The sequence below is a fragment of the Pipistrellus hanaki genome (genome assembly GCF_964339955.1).
Source record: "Pipistrellus hanaki genome assembly, chromosome: X".
Classification (NCBI taxonomy): Eukaryota; Metazoa; Chordata; class Mammalia; order Chiroptera; family Vespertilionidae; genus Pipistrellus; species Pipistrellus hanaki.
In genome coordinates this window covers 7,211,160-7,230,042 of record NC_140524.1, presented here as the reverse complement: position 1 = coordinate 7,230,042, position 18,883 = coordinate 7,211,160, and the positions used below count along the sequence as shown (strand labels likewise).

Below are 18,883 nucleotides of genomic sequence, written 5' to 3'. Positions count from 1 at the left end.
TTTGACAAGGTCCTCAGGTAGTAGCTTTTATGCCCACTGAAGTTTGGACACCATACTTGGAAGGGGGGGGGGGAACCAATGAGTCCAAGATAAATTCACAATGGAAATTAACATTTATTTTGAATTGGCAGTTAATCAAAATATTACATCTGAAAGCCTGTGGAAACTCCTCAGGCTGTGCTTAGAGAGACATTTATAGGCTTACACTTATATATTATTATTTAAAAATATATGTTTTTATCGATTTTTAGATAGAGAGTAAGGGAGAGGGAGAGATAGAAATATCGATGAGAGCCGAAGCCGGTTTGGCTCAGTGGTAGAGCGTCAGTCTGCGGACTGAAAGGTCCCAGGTTCGATTCCGGTCAAGGGCATGTACATTGGTTGCGGGCACATCCCCGGTAGGGGGTGTGCAAGAGGCAGCTGGTCGATGTTTCTCTCTCATCGATGTTTCTAGCTCTCTATCTCTCTCTCCCTTCCTCTCTGTAAAAAATCAATAAAATATATTAAAAAAAGAAAGAAAGAAATATCGATGAGAGAGAATTAGTGATTGGTTGCCTCACGCATGCCCCCTATTGGGGATTGAGCCTGCAACCCAGTCATGTGCCCTGACCAGGAATCAAACTGAGAACCTCTTGGTCCATGGGACGAGGTTCAATCCACTGAATCACACTGGCTGGGCTCTACATTATTATTATTTTTTTTAATCTACATTATTTTTATATGAAAATCTATCTCAAGAAGTTAGAAGCAACAAATTAAACTTAAAGAAAGTAGAGGAGAAAAAATATCAGAGATAAGAACAGAAATCAATGAAATAGAAAAAGAGAACTATAGCAGAGAGACTCAACAAAGCTAAATGTTTTTCTTTGAAAAAAGAAAAAAAGAAAAAAAAAAGATAAATGCCTGAGACTGATCCAGAAAAAAAATATGTAGAAAGCACATAACTAGTATGAGAAACACTACAGGGGTACTGCAATACAGGTCACAGATACATTAAAATACATGAAGACAGTATTAAAAAGAACTTTATACCTTCCATTTAGAAAATTTTGATAAAATGGCCGAAACCGGTTTGGCTCAGTGGATAGAGCGTCAGTCTGCGGACTGAAAGGTCCCGGGTTCGATTCCGGTCAAGGGCATGTACATTGGTTGTGGGCACATCTCCGGTGGGGGGTGTGCAAGGGGCAGCTGGTCGATGTTTCTCTCTCATGGACATTTCTAGCTCTCTATCTCTCTCCCTTCCTCTCTGTAAAAAATCAATAAAATATATATATTTTAAATTTTTTTGATAAAATGGAGAAAATGCAATTCACTAAAACATAAGAAAAAGTTAAATCAGAACAGTCCTATAACTATTAAGTTATTATTGAATTTATATTAGAAAGTTTTCCACAAAGAAACATCCAGAGGCTGTCAATGGTGCACTCTACAAAATATTTAAAGAAAAAGATAACACCAATTTTCTAATTTTGCACAAAATTTTCCAGGGAGTTGGAGAAAAATTATGCGATCATTTCAACAGGTGCAAAAAAAAACGCATCATGACAAAAAAAAAAAAAAAAAAAAAAAAAAAAAAAAAAAAAAAAAAAAAAAAAACTTAGCAAACTTAAACTTGCAATAAATATGTGGGAAAGTCCTTAATGTAACAATACATTATCAAAAAAAAAAAAACACACCTATAGCAAATATCATATCTAGTGGGGAAATGTTGAATGCTTTTCATTTAAGATGGAAATGAGGCTAGGATGCCCACTATAGTGACTTTTATTTAAATTATACTAGAAGTCCTGGCTAGTGCACTAAAGCTAGAAAAATAACTAAAAGACATGATGATTAGAAAGGAAGATATAAACATTCAACTTCATTTCTAGGCAATGAAATATGATATAAAATCACACTCACTAGAGAGACTAAAAAGGATAAGATAATGCTGAATGTTGGTGAGAATGTGGAGTGGCTGGAACTCTCATACAATGCTGATGAGATTATAAATTTTAAAAATATATATTTTATTGATTTTTTTACAGAGAGCAAGAAAGAGGGATAGAGAGCCAGAAACAACGATAAAAGAGAACCATCTATCAGCCGCCTCCTGCACACTCCCTACTGGGGATGTGCCTGCAACCAAGGTACATGCCCTTGACAGGAATCAAACCTGGGACCCTTCAGTCCTCAGACCGACACTCTATCCACTGAGCCAAACCAGCTTCAGCAAGATTATAAATTGATATAACCTTTTTTAAAATATATATATATATTATTGATTTTTCTTACAGAGAGGAAGGGAGAGAGATAGAGAGCTAGAAACGTCGATGAGAGAAACATTGACCAGCTGCCTCTTGCACACCCCCTACCAGGGGTATGCCCACAACCAATGTACATGCTCTTGACCGGAATCGAACCTGGGACCCTTCAGTCCGCAGGCCGACGCTCTACCACTGAGCCAAACCGATTTCGGCTGATATAACCTTTTGGAAGCTGTTCAGCTATATCTACAAAAGGTGACCGTATATAAGCCTCATAACCCAGCAGTCCTACTCCTAGGTATATGCCCAACAGAAAGCTTATGTCTATCAAAACATATGAAATAATGTTCATAAAAGCATTATTTGTAATAGTCCAAACTGGAAATGACTCAAATGCTATCAACAGAAGAATGCTAAATAAGTTTTGGTATAGTTGCATAGTGGAATACTATACATTGACTAGAAAAAATGCATCACAACCACATACAACCCTAAGGATGAATTCCATAAATATTGTACTGAGCAAGATAAACCAGACACAGAAGAGCACATACTATATAGTTCCACTGAGGTAAAGTTCTAGACCAGGTAAAACTAATCTAGGGTGATACACATCAGAATTGTCTTTGGGGTCTGAGTAGAAGGTCTAAGAAGACTTTCCAGAATGCCGGAAATGTTCTGTTTCTTGATTTTTGAAAATTTTGATAAAATGGGGAGAATGTAATTCACTAAAACATAAGAAAATTTAAATCAGAACAGTCCTATAACTATTAAGTTGTTGAATTTATAATTAAAAAGTTTTCCACAAGGAAACCACTAGAGCAGCGGTGCTCAATCTGTGGGTAGCGACCCCTTCAGGGGTCAAATGACCCTTTCACAAGGGTTGCCTAAGACATCCTGCATATCAGATCTTTACATTATGATGCATAACAATAGCAAAATGACAGTTATGAAGTAGCACCCAAAATAATTTTATGGTTGGGGGTCACCACAACGTGAGGAACTGTATTAAAGGGTTGTGGCATTAGGAAGGCTAAGAACCACTGGTCTAGAGGCTGTCAATGGTGCATTCTACAAAATATTTAAAGAAAAAGATAACACCGATTTTCTAATTTTGCACAAAAATTTCCAGGGAGTTGGAGAAAAATGATGTGATCATTTCAACAGGTGGTTACTTAGTAACAATTCATTGAGAGCTGTGCGCTTAGGCCTGGTGTACTTTTCTTTGTGTGTATTATACTGCAAGGAAAAAAAAATGTTTTAATGAAAATGTCAAGTAAGTAAATTGTTTCATCCTAAGGGGAGGCAAAAGTGGCAACTGGGAGCTGTGGGAGCTTAGGGATTCAGGGGCCATGTGGGCAGAGGTAGGGGGAAGTGGAAGGGAATTGCAAGATGTTTAAGAGGCAATGCAGTGTAATGGTTAAGAACATGGACTCTGGCTCCAGATTGCTTTGGTTTTTAATCCATCCCTCTTCCTCTCCTTTCCACTCAAGTTCCTTCTCTATTAAATGAGGTCATAATAGTGCTTACAGTAGAGAGCTGTGAGGATATATGAGGTAATCTTTGTAAAGTGTTCATAATAATGTCAAGCCATATAATGAGTACCAGGCACATCTTGATTAAATAAAAATGATGCCTACGTGAGTGAAACAGCTCATACAAAAGCTTGGGGGTGGGATGAGGGTTCCAGAAAGCCAGATGTTTCTGGCAATTTGTTGTGGCCTGAGGGAGGCACGCTCCTCCGGTGCAGGCCAGACCCTAAATGACAGGCTCAGGATCTCAGGCTATTTTTCTATATTTGAGACTCCTGCTATTCTTGGTTTACCCTCAGTTAGCTTCCAACCCACGTCCTTCTAAAGCCCCTGGGAGAAAGGATTGCTCTGGTGAGAACCTTGGGATGGCAAGGAGTAGCAATGAGGAAGGGAGGGCAGCAGAGGCCAGCTAGACTCAAGCCCTTCACCCCACCCTCCTCTCTGAAGCAACCTTCTTCTCTTGACAGGAGGAAGAAAGGGTTCTGGGAAAAGGCTTGTCTCTGTGAGATATGCACAATGAAACCAATAGGCAGAGCTGCAGCAGGAGGAGAGGGGGGAAACTGAGTCATGCATTTGTAGCCACAGTCCCTTATTTTGTTTTTGGTTTTTAATATATTTTTTATTGATTTCAGAGAGGAAGGGAGAGGGAGAGAGATAGAAACATCAGTGATGAGAGAGAATCATTGATCGGCTGTCTCCTGCATGCCCCCCCTCCACTGGGGATCGAGCCCGCAACCCAGGCATGTGCCCTTGACTGGAATCGAACCCGGGACCCTTCAGTCCACAGGCAGATGCTCTATCCACTGAGCCAAACCAGCTAGGGCAGTCCCTTATTTTGAACCAACATTCTAGAAATGGAAAATCCTTGGTTCCCTTTTGCCTCTGTCCCACTATTTACCCCCCTGTACAGTGGGGAGATGAGCCCATTTAGAGGATTTTAAAAGTTCCTTATTTCTTCCTGTTTCTTTCTCTGAAATGACAGTACTGCACCACCTTTGTGAGGCTACTGTGTTCTACTTAACCAGTCCAGGTTGCACTGCATTGGGAGAAAGAGTGCCACGTTTTAGCATTCAATTAGGCTTAAAAAAAAAACACAACAACAAACAAACAGAACATTTTCGTGTGAAATGTAATATACAGATAGAAATGTGCATAAGCTTTATACATGCAGATTCACAAATAATTCACAAATAAACTATATACCCATGTAACCACTGTCCAGCTTGTAACTAGAACCCAAGTTCAGCTGCCTGCCACCACAAAAACCAAACTCATTAGACAGATGCTAGAGAAAAAAGAAAGAGATTTCTTCAAATGTTGGACACCCGAGGAATGGGGAACTCTTGTCCAAAAGCTCCTCTCCACATGTTGATGCAGACAGAGGATTTTATGAGAAGGGAGAGGGGAAACGGAACAAGGAAATCAAAGGGAGAGGTTGAGAGGTTCTCTAAGTGCAGGCCAGCACAATCCTTTCTGATAGGGATCTCAAGTGGTGGTCTGCTGTGCATCATCCTGGTCTTTGACATTCTGGTTTTATGGTTGAAGATCAGCAATTCTCCTAGAGCTGGGATGACTAAAGGTCAGAGTCTGTATTTTCCAAAGTTAATTCCTAGGATTCTTATACAAAATGCTGTTTATCTACAAGCTTCGTATTATTCTCAGTAAGCATTTGCAGAAACAGTATCAAAAGATGGTGGGGTGGGTTACAATTCTCTGCTGTCACAAGCTCAAGAAATAGGTATTAACAATATCCAGAAGCTCATAGATTAAATATTCTTTTAAAAATATTTTTATTGATTTTTTACAGAAAAGAAGAGAGAGGGATAGAGAGTTAAAAACATCGATGAGAGAGAATCATCATCGATCAGCTGCCTCTTGCACACCCCCTACTGGGGATGTGCCCGCAACCAAGGTGCATGCCCTTGACCGAAATCGAACCTGGGACCTTTCAGTCCGCAGGCCGACGCTCTATCCACTGAGCCAAACCGGTTTCGTCAGATTAAATATTCTTTTATTTAAATAACAAAACAAAAGACTACATTTCAATCATAATGCATGTCCCAGATTGGTGTCTCAACAGCTGAGAATGTTTAGTACACTTCTCACCCATGTTTAACTGTCATAGTTACTGAATCTAAACAAGGCTTTTACTTTAAGCTTGAATAAAAATGCTTCTTTCCAACTTATTCTGGAATTTTTCTTAGTCGGCCCTGTCATTCTTTCAACAAACTATTTTTTTTTATTATGAACATTTCAAACACACAAAGCAGAGAGTAGTAGCATGAACAAACACATCCACCACCACCATGATTGGACAAGAAATAAGATTCCACCATGTTTGTTTCATCAATTCCATTTTTCCTTTTGTTGCAGTATTTCAAAGCAAATCCCAGTCACCATATTGTGTTCCTATATAATTAAACATGCATTTCTTAAAAAGAACATCTATAATAATAAAAGAGTAATATGCTAATTAGACCAGACGTCTTCCAGACATCATTCTGAACTTCCTTCCTTATGAAGCTGTGGCCGGAGGGAAGCCAGTCTGGGTCCCAGGTGCCTGCCAGCGGCTGGAAAAGGGAAGCCCAGGTCCCTGGTGCCAGAATGAAGCTGGTGCCGGCAGCCAGGGGAAGGAAGGCCTACTCTTGCACAGATTTTTGTGCATTGGGCCTCTAGTAATTTAATAAAACCACTATGACATTACACTTAAGCATAATTATGTCTAATAATGTCCTTGGTAATGTTTAATAATAAGCAAGTCCACAATTACCCAGTTGTCCTCATAATTAAATGTCCGTTTTTCGGTATTACACACACACACACACACACACACACACACACACACACACACACACACATATGAAAATGCTAATTGACCATACATTCGCTATGCCCACAGCCAATCAGAGTGAGTATGCAAATCAACCCAACAAAGATGGTGGTTAATTTGCATGAACTGAGAGAGGAGTGAAGATTGAAGACAGCATAAAAGGAAGAGGGCAGAAAAGCAGAAAGCAAGGTGGCTGCCAGAGGGAAAGCGAGGGCGGGGCTGCCGTTTGCAGGAATCTTCCTGCAACAGGCCCCTAATATATATATATTGCATTGTTTGATGTCTGTTAAGGGTCCCTTAATCTAGAGCAGGTTTTTTCTTCTCAGTTTTTGTGTCATGCCCTTGACTTGTTGCAGTTATGCTATAGAAGAACTCATCTCCTGAATTTGTCTGTTTGCTCCCTTGTGGTATCATTTAACATGTTCTTTACTCCCATCTTTCCTGGATATGGAAGTTAGTGCTGAGGACTCTATTGCATTCAGGTTATTTATTTATTTATTTATGTGTGGACATGTGTATGTATTGTATGTATTTTTCAAGAACACTTCATAGGTGGTGCTGTGACCTTCCTATTTCATCACACCAGGAAGCATATAATATCTTGTGGTTCTGTTTTGTTTTTTTTAATATATTTTTATTGATTTTTTTACAGAGAGGAAGAGAGAGGGATAGAGAGCCAGAAACATCGATGAGAAAGAATCATCGATCAGCTGCCTCTTGCACACCCCCTACTGGGGATGTGCCTGCAACCAAGGTACAGGCCCTTGACCGGAATCGAACCTGGGACCTTTCAGTTCGAAGGCCGATGCTCTATCCACTGAGCCAAACCGGTTTCAGCGGTTCTGTTTTTAATGATGTTAAGATTCATCACTGGGTTATGGTGATAATTTCCAGATCCCTTCATGGAAAATTTCCCCATACACCTTTCATCTATTGATGATTATTGCCTGAATCAGTTATTTTATTAGGACTTAAAAAGTGGTAATTTTTCTAAAATTTTTATCACTTTCCTACATTTATTAACCAGAATTCTTATGTAAGTAAAAGCTTTCCTTCATCAATTCAGGCTACCCAAAATACAGTTCACACCGGGAAGACAAGGTAAAGATATAATGCTGTCATTACAGATGCCAATATTAGAAGATTAAATTGATGCCCTGTGGGTCTAAAGTTTCAAATGAGGTTCTTCTTGTTCTTAGTGTCATTATGAACTCATGGATTTTTGTTTAATTTTTGTTTTTTAAAATCCTTACCTGAGGATATGTTTCCATTGATTTTTAGAGAGAGGGGAAGACAGAGAAAAATATCAATGTGTCTCTCACATCAATTGGTTGCCTCCTGCATGAGCCCCAACCAGGACCCGGGCCGGGGAGGAGCCTGCCACAGAGGTACGTACCTTTGACAGGAATTGTACCTGGGACCCTTGTGTCCGCAGGCCGGTGCTCTACCCATTGAGCTAAACCGTCTAGAGCTATATATACTTCTATAATACATAATACTTATACTTTGCATTCTCCCTTTCTGACTCAGAGTTAGTGGACTGGATATGCTGTTTTATACTTTCTGCAAGCGTCTATCGAGTGCTTATTATGTTCCCAGCACTGTGCTAAGGTACTCAGGCAAGAGCAATTCCACTTATCACCATGTTCTAGTGTGTTTTTCAGCATTACAGTTAATTAGGGCTGCTGCTCTTATCTCTGTCTCTCAGAAGACAGTGCTCCTGGGTGTCGCTTCAGTGCAAGTTATCTATCTCCCTCTATCTTGCAGTGAGCACTGACAGTGACAAACACTTGTCTCTCAGCATGTCAAAAGAATAAACATATTTTTAATTACACAAGTAATGCATGAAAGCATGCACATTGCAAGATGCCTGAATGACACAGAAGTGTGTGGAATAACAAGCCATGGCTTGCCTTCTCTCTCGCCCAATCCCACTGAACTCGACTGAAGCAATTATTCTTTTGGTGATTGCCAAATGGTGATTTTCTAATTCCATTATTCCTTCTACGTTACTTCATCTACAATAAAGAAGCGCTTTCTCTTCTCCTCCATTTATGTATTCATTCATTTATATATTTAGTTTTGTCATGTGGGTTTGTGGATTCTTCCTTTATTTAATGGGTTATAAACTGCTACACTCATTACTTATTTCGATGCCAAAATTGTCCCAGAATTTCACAAATGGAGTCTTTCAAGCTCGCTTTTGTGTCCTTTTCATAAGCCCACCATTCTTTGAGCACTTCCTTACTTTCTGGAACAGTGAGTTATTCCAGGTTCTTCTTTTTAAAAAAATATTTTTTAATTGATTTTTTACAGAGAGGAAGGGAGGAGGATAGAGAGTTAGAAACATTGATCATCTGCCTCCTGCACACTCCCCACTGGGCATGTGCCTGCAACCAAGGTACATGCCCTTGACCGGAATCGAACCTGGGACCCTTGAGTCCACAGGCCAACGATCTATCCACTGAGCCATACTGGTTAGGGCTCCAGGTTCATCTTGTACTTTTCCTGTCCCAGCTCTGGAATCAGCCATTTCTCTAAGAATCCAGCCTTGGTTCCTTTTGTAGAGATACCAAGATATAGGCACTAGGTGTGTTCAAATGCTCCAACCAGGAAGTCATTGTTTTTAGGCAACCTCGGTGGGCAAAGCTTATATGCATTTATTTTTTTAAAATATATATTTTATTGATTTTTTACAGGGAGGAAGAGAGAGGGATAGAGAGTTAGAAACATCAATGAGAGAGGAACATCAATCAGCTGCCTCCTGCAAACCTCCTATTGGGGATGTGTTCACAACCAAGGTGTATGCCCTTGACCGGAATCAAACCAGGGACCTTTCAGTCCACAAGCCAATGCTCTATCCACTGAGAAAACTGGTTAGGGCGCTTATATATTGTACATTTCTACATACACATATACACACATTATCTATCTATCTATCTATCTATCATCTATCTATCTATCTGTCTATCTATCTATCTATCTGTCTGTCTGTCATCTACCTAACTCTGTATCATCTTAAAAATGAGTTCATACTGGTACTCCAATTCTAATCCCAAACCACAAGGTTCATTCTAGCCTTCCCCCTTTCCCTTCTCTGACCGTGAGAAACCAGATTATCATTACCCACAATATATTTACTTATTTGTTCAATATTAGGATATGCATTCAGTAGTTTCAGAACTGCCGGCCCATACCACTGTGAAAAATAAAGGCACTAACTAGGATTTAGTATTTGTTTATAGTCCTTTTTGTTTTTTCCCCTTCAGTGTAATGTTATTCATTTGAAATAGTCTCATTTATTTTGTTTGTATTCCATTTAGTTCTTCCTCCATCCTTGTTGATTGACTGATTATGTAAAACATCAACATGATTTTAAAAGTCAAAACTATATAAAAATTATACCCAGAGAAGTGTCATTTGCCCACTCCCTATACCCCATTCTCATTCTCTAAACCTTTTCTCCCCATCCTCTGTTGATAGTAAATCTCACTCATTTCTAGTTTACCCACACTGTGTTTCTTATTGCACGAATGAACATAAATATTTTTAATTTCTACTTCTTTCTTACACAAAAGATAATGAACTGCAGATAATATTGCACTTTGCTTTTGTACTATTTTCTTTACAAATATGTACTGAAATATATGTATTTATAAAAACATTTTAATGGTAAAATAGAATACGTGGTATTGGTGTCTGGTGTCCGTTCCTTCTGTGCCCAGCCTGGCTACTGTCGCCTCCTCATCCAACCCCACTGGAACCTGCAGGCCCCGGACTAGGACAGGGAACTGGGAATGGGTGGCAGCAGACATGTCCCCTTTCCCAGGGGCGCTGAGGGCCAGCTCCCTCCTTTGGGGGCCAGCGGCCAACCTCCAGCAGTCCCTCCACACCATCCCTTCACGCCCACGTGTCCCATCCCTCTCCCCAGCTGGCCAACCTCCAGCAGTCCCTCCACACCATCCCTTCACGCCCACCCCCACTAGCAGGGCCCAATTGGCCCTGATCACTAGCCAGGCTTAGGGACCTCACCCATGCACAAATTCATGTACTGGGCCTCTAGTACATATATTCACTTTTCAAGAATAATTATAATTTGTTTTTTTAACCTTTTTATTAAATTGGGGTGACATTGGTTAATCAAATTCTAATTGCAAGTATATAGAAATGAAGTTTACTTTGAATATAGACTTTTATTTTGTAAGCTTGCTATACTTGTTTGGTGGGATTTTTATAGATTTCTTAAGATTTTCTATAGAAAATAGAGTTATATGTGAAAAAGGCAGCATTTACTTATTCCTTTGCAATCTGAATATTGTTTATTTCTTTTTCTTACCATAGTGGAAGGGTTAGAACCTCCAGTACATTGTTGAAGAGCAGTGGGGTTAGACATTCTTTCTTTATGGTTAATCATAAAGAGAAAGCATTCAGTCTTTCTTCCATAGCGTATGATGCTGGCTGTAGGTTTTTCAAAGATATTCAATATCACTAATCATCAGGGAAATGCAAATCAAAACCAGAATAAGATATTACCTCACTCCTATTAGGATGACTATATATAACAAATGCTAGAGAGGATGTAGAGAAGGCAACATCCTTGTACAGTGTTGATAGGAATATAAACTGGTACAGCCACTATGGAAAACAGCATGGAGATTCCTAAAGAAATCAACAACAGAACTATTATATCATTCAGCAGTCCCATTTCTGCATATATATCCAAAGGAAATTAAATCACTATCTTATAGAGATATCTGTACTCCTCTGTTCATTGCAGCATTATTCACAATGGTCAAGGTATTGAAACAATTTAAGTGTGTGCCAAAAGATGAATGAATAAAGGAAATTGGAAATGTGATGTATATCTCACTCACACACACACACACACACACACACACACACACACACACACACTGAAATATTCAGCCTTAAAAAGGAAGTTCTGCTATTTGTGACAACATGGATGAACTTGGAGGCCATTATATGTGGCATCACTTTATGTGGAACCTAAAATCAGAGAGTAGAATGGTGGCTGCCAAGAGGTGGGGCTGGAGTGGGGGAAATGGGAGAGGCTGGTGAAAGGGTATAAATTTTCAGCCAAAACCGGTTTGGTTCAGTGGATGGAGCGTCAGCCTGCAGACTGAAAGGTCCCAGGTTTGATTCTGGTCAAGGGCATGTACCTTAGTTGCGGGCACATCCCCAGTAAGGGGATGTGCAAGAGGCTTCTGATCGATGATTCTCTCATTAATGTTTCTAACTCTCTATCCCTCTCTCTTCCTTTCTGTAAAAAATCAATAAAATATATATTTCTTAAAAGAAAGGGTATAAACTTTCAGTTATGAGGTGAATAAGGTCTAAGGATCTATAATTGAATTTGTTAAGAGAGTGGGATTTGGATATTCTCACAAAAAACAGAGTTAAGATGTGAGGTGCTGGATGACATGGTGGGATCACTTTTACCATGTACATTTATGTCAAATCATAACATTGTGTATGTAATTTAAATAAACTACAATTTCATTTATCAGTTATACCTCAATAAAACTAAAGAATGTTTTTATTCCTTTTACTTGATTCATATATAACATATATCTACAACTTATCACGATATATTTTAAGTAATATTATACCACTTTGAAAAAAGCATATGAATTCTATTTTATTTTATCCTCACCTGAGGAGTGAGGAAATTTTTCTGTTGATTTTGGAGTGGAAGGGAGGGGGAGGGGAGAGAAAAAGAAGGAGGAGGGGGAGGAGAGAAAGAAAGAGAGAGAGAGAGAGAGAGAGAGAGAATGAGAGCTAGATAGAGAAACATTGATGTGACAGAGACATCCACTGGCTGGCTGCCTCCCACACATGCCCCACCTGGAGGCCAGGATCAGAGCTGCAACCTAGGCACATGGCCTTGACCGGGAATCTAATCCTCCACCCTCTCTAGTGTGCAGGCTGACTAAGCACTGAGCCACGATGGCCAGGGCTAGAGTATAAGAATTTTAAACTAATTCCATTTTACTTTTTCCTTTTATGTATGCTATAAACCCCACAACATATAATTATTTTAGGCTTAAAGTACTGTCAATTTTTAAAGAAGGAAATCTTATCTTTTGTGACAGCATGGATGGACCTAGAGAACATTTATGTTAAGTGAAATAAGCCAGTCAGAGAAAGACAAGTACTATCTGATTTCACTTATATGTGGAATCTAGTGAACGAAAATAAAGTAATGAACAAAAGAGACTCAGAGATAAAGAGAACAGACTGGCAGCTGTCAGAGGGGAGGGAGGTTGGAAGACTGTGTGAAAAGGTGAATGGATTAAGCAAAACAAAACGAAACACAACAACCACCCCAACAATTCAGACACAAACAGCATGGTGATCGCCAGAGGGAAGGGGGGAAGAGGAGGGGGTTGAAAAGAGTAAAGGGGGGATAAATGCTGGTGTAAGATTTGACTTGGGGTGGTGAACACACAATACAATATACAGGTGATGTATTCTAGAGTTGTACACCTGAAATCTATAGAATTTCATTAACCGATGTCACCCCAATAAATTCAATAAAACATAAATAGGATGCTTTATATTTACACACGTTTATCAGTTCTGGTGCTTTCTCTTTCTTGGTACAAGTCCTAATTTCCATCTGATATCATTTTCATTCTGTCTTAAGGACTTTGAAAACCATTTTTTTTTTTATCATGCAGGCTTGCTGATGAATTCTTTGAGCCTTTGTATTTCGAAAACTTCGTTATTGAAAATTATTTAATATCAGTTTTCAATTTTTATTTGACAATTCTTTTCTTGCACAACATTAATGATGCTAATTCACTGTTTTCTAGTTCCCATTATTTCTGTTACATTTTATCTTTGTTCCACCTTACATAATGAGTCCTCCCCCGGCCTCCACTTTGGCTGCTTTTAAATTTTTCTCTGTCTCTGTGTGTGTGTGTGTGTGTGTGTTTGCAGCTTTTAAACATTTTCATTTTAATGAGCTTTGATTTTGTTTTTTATCCTTGGGAATCACTGAGCTTCATGCATGTGGGTTTACAGTTTGCATTAAATTTGAAAAAGAATTTCTGTAGATATTTTAAAGAGCTTATTGATTTTGAGAGAGAGGGAAGGGAGAGAGAGAGAAACATCAATGTGAGAGTGAAACATCAATGGACTGCCTCCTGCACACCCCCTACCTGGGATGGAGCCCACAAGCAGGGCATGTGCCCTGACTAGGAATCAACCAGCAGCCTTTTAGTGCAACAAATGATGCCCAATGAACTGAGCCACACCACTCAGGACTCTGTAAATATTTTTTGTCCACCTCCCTTCAGCAACTTCAATGTATATTAGGCTACTTGAAGTTATTCCACAGCCCACTGTAGCTCCATTCATTTTTTAAAAATATATTTTATTGATTTTTTTTTACAGAGAGGAAGAGAGAGGGACAGAGAGCTAGAAACATCGATGAGAGAGAATCATCGATCAGCTGCCTCCTGCACACCCCCTACTGGGGACGTGCCCGCAACCAAGGTACATGCCCCTGACCGGAATCGAACCCGGGATCTTTCAGTCTGCAGGCTGACGCTCTATCCACTGAGCCAAATCGGTCCTGGCTCCATTCATTTTTTAACAAAACGTTTGACAGAAGTGGGTATAACGCTGTCCTGGTACCCCAGCCCCCGTTCGGGCCATACTCGACACCCTTTTCCTGACTTCCCAGAGGGGCCGCTCCCCTCCCATTTCAACCACCTTCATCTACGTCAGATTTGAATAAAAGGGGAGCCAGCGGCCAGGACAAGGGTTTGGCCATGGGACCAAGAAGAATAGGAATTCAACCCCGCTCTGGGCGGTCCACCCGCTGACTGCAGTTATGGGGCAGGATACAAAACTCCAGAGGAGGGCAGGGTTGGCCAAACCATGGCCGATCCCAGGAATCAGCCACTTTCAGAACCACTCAGCCTCAGAGCCCCCATCCCTGGGCCGAACCTGCCCTGCCTACAGGGACGTGGTGGTGACTGCAGACAGTGGGGACTGCAGCACCCCAGGCCTCTCACCCACACAGTACAGAACAAAGGTTCCTTGTCATTGCCCTCACAACCTTTCTGAGCTGAGATTTGAGGCTCTGTGTTCCTGGGGGCAGCCTGTAGACCCTGTGGGGAGACATGTGACACCTATGACTGAAGGAGCCCTGTGGCCTCAAGGGCCATCCGGGGAAGATGTGTTCAGGTGAAAGGGGCCGGGGGTGGGGCTCTTCCTTGGAACAAACTGGGAGCTCCTCCTCATACATCAGTGACTGAGCCACTGGCCTCCCATGGCTCACTCAGAGTCCGTCCCAAGTCCTCACATGGCCCAGAAGGCCCTATGCGTCCTGTCCCCATCACCTCTCTGACCTCAACTTCTACCTCTCCCTTCATCATCGGTCTCAGCCACAACAGCCCCCACCTCACACACCTTAGCCTGAGTTCCACTCCCACTTCCGCACTGGCCCTTACCTCCGTCTGGGATGCTCTCCTCTAGGTGTTAGCTCAAATGTCACCATCTTAGAGAAACTTTCCTGGGCCATGCTATCTAGAAACGCTCCCTTCCCATTTAATTTTTTATCATAACCATTAACAACACCTGACAAGTGGCTTGCATTTTTCTGCTTTCTGTTCTAATAGAATGACAGCTCCAGGGAGAGGGGGGGTCAATTTCTTTCTCTTAAAAAAAATGTATATATATATGTATAATTTTTTTATTGATTTTTACAGAGAGGAAGAGAGAGGGATAGAGAGTTAGAAACATCGATGAGAGAGAATCATCGATCAGCTGCCTCTTGCACACCCTCTACTGGGGATGTGCCTGCAACCAAGGTACATGCCCTTGACCGGAATCGAACCTGGGACCTTTCAGTCCTCAGGCCGATGCTCTATCCACTGAGCCAAACCGGTTTCGGCAGGTTCTTTCTCTTTCCTCACAGCTCGATTCCTAACTCCCATTATAGTGCTTGACAGAAGCTGGAGAGAATGAATGTGAAGATGGAAAATAAATGACATGGAAGGAGCATTGCTAAGAAAGTCACTGAAAATAGAGTCGGAGCCTAACAGGAAAGCGGGCCCCATGCACACCCCGGGCCTCAGAGCTGCAGTGAAGGTGCTAACCTGATGCTGAACAACCTCTGTAAGAACACACATGGGCAGTGCCTCCTTCTTGTAGTTGGTGCCTTCTTCATGTGCATATTGTGACGAAGCAGCTTTGCTAACTTAGCCAACTAGGGTTCATTTGCATGAAAGAATTACACTTTGTGAGAGATGCAAATCAAAACAACAATGCGGTACCATCTCACACCTGTCAGAATAGCCAACAACAACAAATCAACAAACGACAAGTGTTGGCCAGGTTGCAGAGAAAAAGGAACCCTCGTGCACTGCTGGTGGGAATGCAGACTGGTGCAACCACTGTGGAGAACAGTGTGGAGTTTCCTCAAAAAACTGAAAATGGAACTCCCATTTGACCCAGTAATCCCACTCATAGGAATATATCCCAAGAAGCTAGAAACACCAATCAGAAAGGATATATGCACCCCTATGTTCATAGCAGCACAATTTACAATAGCTGGGATTTGGAAACAACCTAGGTGCCCATCAGCAGATGGTTGGATCAAAAACTATGGTATATCTACACAGTGGAATACTATGCTGCCATAAAAAAGAAGGAATTATCATTTGCAGCAACCTGGATGGAATTGGAGAACATCATGCTGAGTGAAATAAGCCAGTCAATGAAAGAGAAATTTTACCACATGACCTCACTCATTTATGGATATTAAAGAACATTATAAATTGATGAACCAAAAGACAGATATAAAGACAGTAAAGCAACAAGCAGACTGTCAAATTACAGCGGGGAGGGTAGGGAGATCTGGGGGAGATAAGAGATCAACCGAAGGACTTGTATACATGCATATAAGAACAACCAATGGACACAAAACTCTGGGGAGGGAGGGTATGTATGGGAAGGGGGGGGGCAATGTTAAAATATATACACAGATAATAATTAATTTAAAAAAAATAAAATAAATTGAAAAAAGAATTACACTTTGTGTGGTTTGCTTTGTAAACCCCAACTTTCTTTGTTCTTTCAGCGTGCGGTTTGGGTCGCTACCTAGATCCGCATGTCCGGGGTGGCAGCTCTTTCTGCTCAAACACATGCTTTCTGTCTCTGATTGAGCCTGAACCTCTCCTTTGATGAACAAATGAATGAGAGAATGACCAAATAAATGCAAAGTTGTGGCAAGAGGCATAGCTAGACATGCCAAGGTTTCCTCTAGGGAATATGCTCAGGGGTGACAAAATGGTGACAAAGCCTGTGTCCTACCTCACTAATAGTGTCCTTGGGGCCTCTGGGAGATGGCCCCTTCCCTAACAAAACCAAGATCCTGCTGTCCTGCGGTCCTTCTGTCCGTCTCACCTATCACTAACAGTTAAGGACGAGGCCTGCCCCTCACCAGGCTTCTGGCCCAGTCAGGAGCTCTAGCTGTCCTGCCCCTTGGGGGACTTTGGCTGCACCAGCCCCCCTTTCCTTCCCACCCCACCCCCCATCTATTCTGCATCCCCAGGGAGGCACAAGCCCTCTCAGTGCCCAGCTCACAGGGAACGCTGGTCCCGCCCCCGTTATGCTATTGCCCGCTGCGGGAGGTCAAGTTCAGTTCCGCAGACTTCTTAAAGAGTGCAGGACTGCAGCGGACTGGGGGTTCTCATCCTGACTGCCCAGCTTAGTGGTCCATGAGCATCTGCATCGAGGAGCTTTCCCGGCTCCCACCACCAAGGGGCGCCAGAGGGGAGCGTTCCTTCTGGGCTCAGGCAGGACCAGCCACTCCGGGAGCTACCTGGTCTGCAGCTGCGCCCCTCGTTTTCTCCTCCCGAGCTCCACCCCTGGGTCTGACGCGGTCACGTCCAGCCGTCCAGCCGGGCCGGCTACTGGGTGAGCGATTGCTTCCCAGCGCCGAGGGCGGGCCGGGCCATGCTGGGCGCTGATTGGCCTCCGCCAGCCTGAGGCTGGAAGCCCTTCCAGGGCGCGGCCGGCTGCGGCTGGACCTGGTCTGGGCCTCTGCTCGCTGCCCAGGTCCGCTGGCGGTCCGCCCGCCCGCCCGTCCGCCCGCCCGTCGGGGGCAGCGAGGGGTCGCAGCGCCGGAGCTGAGGGTGAGACATGTGCGCGAGGGCCGTGCTTGTCAGAGCTGGACTGTGTGCAGCTGCACCCGCACCGCCGCTGTCCTCGCTCGGCCTACGTGGCCGCCGGGTCAGCAGCGGAGGGGGCGGGGGGAGGGAGGGGGAAGGATCGGTGCCTGAGGGGACGGGCTGTCCCTGCGGCCTCGGTTCGCCTCCGCTCCATCACCAGCCTGGTGGGCGCCTCGGGCACCGCAGCTTCGGTCCTGCAGATGCCCCCGCTGAGGACCAGGGAGGGGCCTCGGACAGCTGTGTGCCTGCCTGGGCGGTCAGGTGCCAGGCTCTGGGATCCGCGTTCTGCAGGAGACGCCCAGGTGCTGTCTGGGCGGGTGCTCTCTCCGGGCCTTTGGGGGCTGAGTAAAGGGGCTGTTGGAGTGGATTTGTGCCCCCGGGGGCTAAGCTCTCCTGGGCTTGGTGTGCCTGTGCACGGTGTGCGAATACCTGGGGGCATCTGTGCCCGGGGAGGGAGATCTCTGTGGGGGGGGCGCAGCCCCAGGTGGGAGGTCTCCCAGCAGAGCTGGAGCTCCTGATGGGCCAGAGCCTGGTGTGGGCTGGGCCCCCAGCTGGGACGGCCCTGAACTGGTTGTGGGTGGAGAGGTTTCACCTTAAGGTGTGCAGACCCTGAGCTGTTTGGGGTCTGTGTCCTGTGGTCTGTCTGGGGGCACGATCTGAAGGTCATGTGGTGTTTCTGCGGTGTTTGCACTTCTGCCTTCTGCTTGTGCCGTCCTGGTATTAAGGGGAGAAGGTGTCTGCGTGCTTTGGGAGCTGTCTCTAGGACGTGCAGTGTCGGCAGTGTAGGTACCTGGGCTGAGGACGCTGGTCTTTCGGGGACGGATTGTCCCAGTGGGCACGGTCCCTGCTCTGGGGGGGAGTCAGTACCTCCAGCTGTGAGCTCTTGGACAGAGTTTTGGAATCCGCTGTGGGTTGTGTTCAGCGAGCTGTACGAGTCTCTGGCTCCGGTTCCCAGTTCAGTCTTTGTTCTTTTTGGTTGTGAGGGAGGTCTCTGTCCAGGAACTGAGGGTGTTGGAACCTGGAGGCTGTGATTCCGAAGCCTGGAGCCCCAAGGCCTGGCTGTGAGTC

General features: G+C 43.3%; 1 long non-coding RNA gene across 4 annotated transcripts in view; it reads left to right on the top strand.

Moving 5' to 3' along the window:
- The first annotated feature begins 17,656 nt into the window (after positions 1-17,656).
- LOC311615758 overlaps positions 17,657-18,883 on the top strand; it is a 62,528-nt gene continuing 61,301 nt past the window's right edge. For all 4 annotated transcript variants that reach the window (XR_014793796.1, XR_014793797.1, XR_014793798.1 and 1 more), the window contains exon 1: positions 17,657-17,876. This is a non-coding gene — a long non-coding RNA (uncharacterized lncRNA). The remainder of the gene's footprint in view (positions 17,877-18,883) is intronic.